Raw genomic sequence first — 6,509 nt, forward strand, 5'->3', positions numbered from 1 at the left:
TTCAGTTTTGTTCTAGGTTTCGCAATATATAGTTAGGCTGTGCTTGTAAACACAATAAAGGCTACCTTAATTGCATACGTCAATATATATATATATATATATATATGTGTATATATAAATTTATACACACATATATATATTTACAGTATTGTGCTGTAGGAAGAAAACGATAAAAGAACTTGATTTCCACTTGTTAAATGGTGGAGCTTAAAAATGGACAAGGGTAATCTGGGCAAAAAAAAAAGATGTACAAACCAACAGACAAATTAAAGCAAGTCAGCTACTTATTCTCACTTCCAAACATATATTACAAACACAGGGCAAACAAGCCCTGATGACAAACCTTAACCCCATAATCTTTTGCACCACACATTTTTGTCACCTTAATTATTCTTAACATACACACACTGGCTTACAATATGATACTACTAATTAAGCAGACACACATACATACTATTGTAGTAGCTGACACTAGTCACATAGAGTGACTTGATTTCACACCATATTGTTGGTCTCTGACTCTAATTCAAGGGCTTGAATTATGAGGACAGCCACGGCGCTCATACTTGTTACACTTCGGTTTCGGTTTCGGGTTGTTGCAGTATGCGTTACCCTTGCCACCCTTACATGGAATTGTTGGGTTATTAGCGTTTCCTGTTGATGGTAACCAAATTAGAGGGACAGATATAATATATGCTAATGTAAAAAACGACGAAGATATATATAACTAATTAAGCATAGTTTTGCTCGGGAAAACCACAAAAGCAATTAACCTGCAGAACAACAAACTCAATTAGAAGAAAGATGAGGAGTACTTGCTTGATAATACTCTTGTTTTTATGGAAAGAATATCGGATATTTAATTAAATATAAGTAACGTTAATCATGAGAAGATCTCTACATACTTATATTGACTTTCAAAAAGCCAATACTAAATTTACTAGGAGTTACATCTATAGAGAAAATAAGATTGGAAAAATATGGCATGCCTTTTTCCATTGATGATGAAGAGTATAAATAGATCAGTTTACAAATCTTATCGTAATTTAAATACTTTAAAACCCGAAACAAAACAACATCCTAAGAAGATAAACATAGCAGTTGAATTTAAATCCTAGTGAACTGAAATTCGAAACTTAATTTAAATCCTAATTATCTCTAACAATATCCATATTCCTTTAGCGGTGCTATATGAAAATCAAAATGAAAAAACGTCTCTGTAGTGATACCTGAACCCTGATGACCAGCAGCTAATTCACGAGCTAGAAGTGAAGAGGGAAAGAAGAGAATGGAAGCCAAGACAATGCATAGAATAAAATATGCCTTCATCTTTGCAATTTTGTTTGTGTGTGGTAAAGACTTCTCCTCATTGCTCTCATTTATATAGACCATTAAACTATAATGTAATGGACAATGGGTGGTGACAACATTTATTTATTTTTTTAATTCGGTTTGCAATCAATAATGGAGGCTCAAGTTACGTAATTTAATAATATTATATATCTAATGACTTCGTGAATGTTAAATCCATATTAATCTCTTTTGGGTATACGTAAGTAGCTTTAGTTGAAGGCCGATTTCAAACAACAGGATGCGGGTCTTTCCAAAGTCAATATATACGTCTTCTATATAGCAAACTTTACAATCTATAATATTCCTACCACTTTTATATATGTTTATTTTTTCGCTTTCAGACATTTTACCTCCACCTTCCTCTAGAATGGAATATGTGATCGACTTAAAGAAAATCTTTATGCAACTATAAATTAGCAATTTTCAAGGGAATTACAATAGCAGTCCTTATGAAAATTTCCATGTGGAGGGGAAAACATGAAGCAGAAAGAAAGCGACAAAAAGTAGAAAAGTAAAAATGAAAGGGATAATTTTAGTGACAATATATGACCAGAAAATAATTAGTCATATTGTAGTTTTGTTGTAATTTTTCTATCATCTTTACAATTTTGGGAAAAAGCTAAGCTATGGTATATCCAAATATTATGCATTCCAAATTCAACCGTTTGATCATGAAAAGAAACGATTAAAGTAGGAAAATTTTCATTTTGGTATCCTCTATTATATCAAAATTTGAGTTTAGTACCTTCTGTTTTTGAAAATTTTATGCCGGTACCTCAACCTTTTAAAAAATCTTTTTTTAGTACCTTGGAGCCATTTTGAGACACGAAATGACAAAATTACCCTTATTATAAAAATTCATTTGTTAACTAGAATTTTGAAGAAAAGAAAAGGATTTTAAACATTTTTATACCTGTAGAGCATAATCCTTTTTTAAAAATCCATCTCTTCAAAATCCAGTTTTAAAATCCTTTTTTTCCTTCAAAATTTTAGTCAATAGATGAATTTTTACAATAAGGGTAATTTTGTCTTTTCATGTCTAAAAATGGCTTTGAAGTACTAAAAAAAAATTTTCTAGAAGGTCGAGATACCAACATGAAATTTTTAAAAATAGAGGGTATCAAACTCAAATTTTAATATAACAAAGGGTACCAGAATGAAATTTTCTTATTAAAGAAAAGTATATCAAAATCGTTTCTTTCTATCCTTTACAGCTAGACATTTAGGCTGCATTATACTAAAGTTTCCACAATAACTGCATTGTTTGCAAGAGAAGCTGAAGACCAATTATCTTCCTTGCTTGAAAAGTTAGCTACGTAATAACAGAGAACTATATTGTTTATGCCATGTTTGCTCCTAGTTACTTTCTAGTTCTAGAAAAAGGACATAACATGGATAAAACCAAAAAAGAAAAAGAAAAATTTACTTTTTCTAGTGCTCTTTCTTTTTTAGAATATCGGTATTCTTTATTTATCAGCCATTCGGATCTGTATTAAATATGGTTAAAAGTCAAATCCTATTAAAAAATAATATAAATCTGACGGCTGATAAGTAGAGAACACTGATGCTTCTAAAAAAGAGGGAACACCGATAAATTTTCAAAGAAAAAAGCAGGGGAAGAAAAGTAACTAATACATATATGACGCATAGGAAGCTTCCCATTCTATTATATGTTGACTAAGGAAGACTAGTTTTGTTATACCTACCTTAATTTTGTCAATTTTGTTAGTGTGAGGCAAGGATCAATTTTACTAATGTTTTTTCTTTTTTCCTTTCTACCCTTTCCTTCCCACTGATGTTTGACTCACTCATAGAAACGGAGAAGACAAATAATATGAAAATTGGAAGACCCCTGGTGAAGAAAAGTCTTAGGCTACATATGTTTGGTAGGAAAGGAAAATGGCATACAACCTAGTTGTGAAATATAGAAATATAAGTGATGTCTTTTCTCGTATTTATTTGGTATAGATTTCTTCCTCTAATCTGTTCATGATTGTAGAGATTAAAATCGGATATTTGAAGGATTTGAAATCATTCACCCAAGCCATTCTCTCCTCTCTATGCTCCTAGCTATCAAACAACCATGCATGCCTACCAAAATCCTTCCACTAATCGCATCACTCCTCACCCCTTCTCCCTCCTTCCACTCATCCCTCTTACCAAATAGTTTAAACTATTGACTTATTTAAGAAGAATGTTTTTTTTTTTTTTTTAATTCGGAAGTAAATCAAATTCAATGACCTTATTATAGGCTTAAGTTGATAAAAACAAAAGAACGAGATGTCATGGCTATACGGCATTCACCAATTTGATTACATGCTCAACATCAACCGGCACTAATTCTACCATTTTCTTGTGCAAACACAACAATCATCTGTTAACTTTTGATCAATATTGAAAGTTACCAAATCTGACAAAATTATGGGCGTTTGTCAATAAGAATTCAAATCTATTCAAAGTTTCTGAATGAAGTAACATCTGATTATCATCAACGCTTTCCTTCAAAAGAACTTGAGTTTCATTTATACAGGGGTCAGTAGGATTTCTGTCAACGTTGTTTATCTGATGAGTTGTACTGCTACAATATAGTTGAGTTTGTTCTATCTTATGAAGTTTTCCCCTAGCTTGTGGTTCGGGTACTGTTACAACAATCTGATACAACAACTGTCGCAACAGTTGCGTTTTACATAGATCTTTCAGAATGGTCTACATATATTTTTTACTTGTGAAAGGTTTATGTAACACATCACCAATCAACCCCATATTAATAACCTTTTTTATTTTTAATATGGTCACCCAATTAAGTGCTAGTTAGGGTGTTAAAAAAAAAAAAAAATTCTGAGACATACCTATAATCTTCTCTAATCAGGTATAGGACTCACGGGGCGATACAAGTTATGTATCAAAATGCTGAAAAGGATTTTTAAACTAAAAATGGGCATGTGTAATCTGACCAAAAGATGTACAAACCAGCAGAAAAATTAAATCAAATCAGCCATTTCTTTTCATTTCACAAGAGAACATAGATTACAACACTCTGCGGCACTCTGCGGAGCCTTGATGACAAGTCTTACCACACATTTTGTCACCTTTATTATTCGTTAACAAGTACTGGCTTACAATATAACACTGCTAATTAAGCAGACGCACATACTACTACAGTAGCTGATAGTAGTCACATAGGCTGACTTGATTTCACACCATATTCTTGGTCTCTAATTCAAGGGCTCGAAATAGGTGCGCAACCTCCGCGCTCGAACTTGTTACACGAAGGACCAGATTTTGGCGGACGTTTCGGCTGGTTGCAATTATATGGCTTGCCCTTGCCACCGGGACCGCATGGCTTTGCATTAGGGTCTCTTGTTACCGGTGTCACTTTGCCTGCGAAATTGAGAGAGTACCCAAATTTGAGCAACAAGATATATGGTAATGTAGAAAAGACAGAGATAACTAAGCATAGTTTTCCTCTTATATAAGGAAAAGAACAAAACAAATATGCTAAACAACAAACTCAATCAGAAGAAAGGTTATGGATTTGCCTGGTGACACTAATTTTGTTTTTTGGAAAGAATATTAAAGTTAATCTTGAGAAGATCTACTTCCTTTTGACTTTATAAAATCCGAGTAAGACTAAAATTACTAGGAGTTGAATATATTCATTTTGCAGTGGCTTATGGAAGTTACCAAAATGAAAAACTGGTTTTTTGGTTTTTGTTTTTTTTTTTGGTTTTGTTTTTTCTTTCAGTCGCTCTTTCTTTTAGCACTTCTATAGCATATATTGCATAGCCATAATATTGGCACAAATTACTTTTGTTACAACAAAATTAAGAAAATGGAAAGTAGCTCTGTGACCACCACCAGCTAATTCTCGAGCTAAAAGTGAGGAGGGAAAGAAGAGAACGGAGGCCAAGAGAATGCATAGAACAAGATATGCCTTCATCTTTAGAGGTTTTTTTATTTTTTATTTTGGTGGTTAAACTTCTCTCCTTACTCTCATTATATAGACCGTTAAAGTATTGTCAAAGCACAATGGAGTAATGGGTAACGTTGTTCATTATCTTTTAGGAGACGTTTGGCTCATGGATTAGAACTATAAGATTATAATTATTTTTTATTTATGTGTATTTTTTATGAGAAAAAACAATGTAACGAACCATGAACCATGATTCAAATCATAGTATGAATTCTCCTACTAAACGTCTCCTTAATTTAGTTTTCAATCAATATTGGGGGCTCAAATTATGTGATTTAATAATATATCTAACAAATTATAAAACTATATATCTACTGACTTTGAGAAAGTTTATTCTATATGTCATCTCTTTTGGGTACATAAGGAGGTAGCTTTCTTTCCCAAGTCAATCTATAGGTCTTCTATGACAAATTTTAAATTTTGTAATCGGACTGCTTTTATGTTTATTTTTTCGCTTTCAGACCTTAACAAAAAAAAAAAAAAAAAAAGCCTCCGCCATGTTAGAATGGAATATTGTGTTTTTTTTAGTTATTTTAACTATAAAACAATTCTCATGGGAACATCACAAGCAATCCAAATTATGAAAATTTCCGTAAGTTGTGGAAATGAGGAATACGTGATTCACGTCAAGCAAAAATCTGGAATAAAGCAATGAATGAGGTTTATAAGATTAAATTTTGGTACAGGTTTTTAAATCTATTCAAAAGTATTTTTTTTAGAAGCCTCATTTTTTGGTTTTGATTGAAAGCTTTTTTAAAAAATCGAAGCACTTCTGACAGATATCCAAACATTTTCAGAAGGAGTTTTTGGACCTAGGAAGTCAAAAACAGCTTTTAGAAAGCTCTCTCAAATAGGCCTTCGTAGCTTTGACTGGAAGCACTTCTAAAAAGTCGAAATATTTTTGACAGATCATTCAAACATTTCTAAAAGTAACTTTTTGAGTTAACAAGCCAAAAACAGTTTTGAGGCTTCGTTTGGTAAGAAAGATGGAGAGTAGGAATGATGGAGAGAATTAGAGGGATAAGGAGTATAAGAAATGGAGAAGATTATAATAATCTTTTGTATTGTTTCGTAGGAATGATGGAGAGTTAAAATGATGAATGACATTTATTTAATTAATCACTACATTGTCTGTTTGTGTAATTTTCTAATAAATTTTTTAAAGGGTAAAATAATCTATTGA

General features: G+C 32.1%; 2 long non-coding RNA genes across 2 annotated transcripts; both read right to left on the bottom strand.

The window, feature by feature from the left end:
- Positions 1 to 260: 260 nt before the first annotated feature.
- On the bottom strand, positions 261 to 1,369 carry LOC21410796. The gene is made up of 2 exons (XR_002902331.1): positions 1,230 to 1,369; positions 261 to 654 (listed from the first exon to the last, which is right to left on the bottom strand). It is a non-coding gene; the product is annotated as an uncharacterized LOC21410796 (long non-coding RNA).
- A 2,965-nt stretch (positions 1,370 to 4,334) lies between these two features.
- LOC21410797 lies at positions 4,335 to 5,318 on the bottom strand. Its single transcript, XR_002902332.1, has 2 exons — positions 5,212 to 5,318; positions 4,335 to 4,734 (listed from the first exon to the last, which is right to left on the bottom strand). It is a non-coding gene; the product is annotated as an uncharacterized LOC21410797 (long non-coding RNA).
- Positions 5,319 to 6,509: the final 1,191 nt, after the last annotated feature.

The sequence above is a fragment of the Morus notabilis genome, unplaced genomic scaffold, assembly GCF_000414095.1.
Source record: "Morus notabilis unplaced genomic scaffold, ASM41409v2 Scaffold1108, whole genome shotgun sequence".
Taxonomy (NCBI): Eukaryota; Viridiplantae; Streptophyta; class Magnoliopsida; order Rosales; family Moraceae; genus Morus; species Morus notabilis.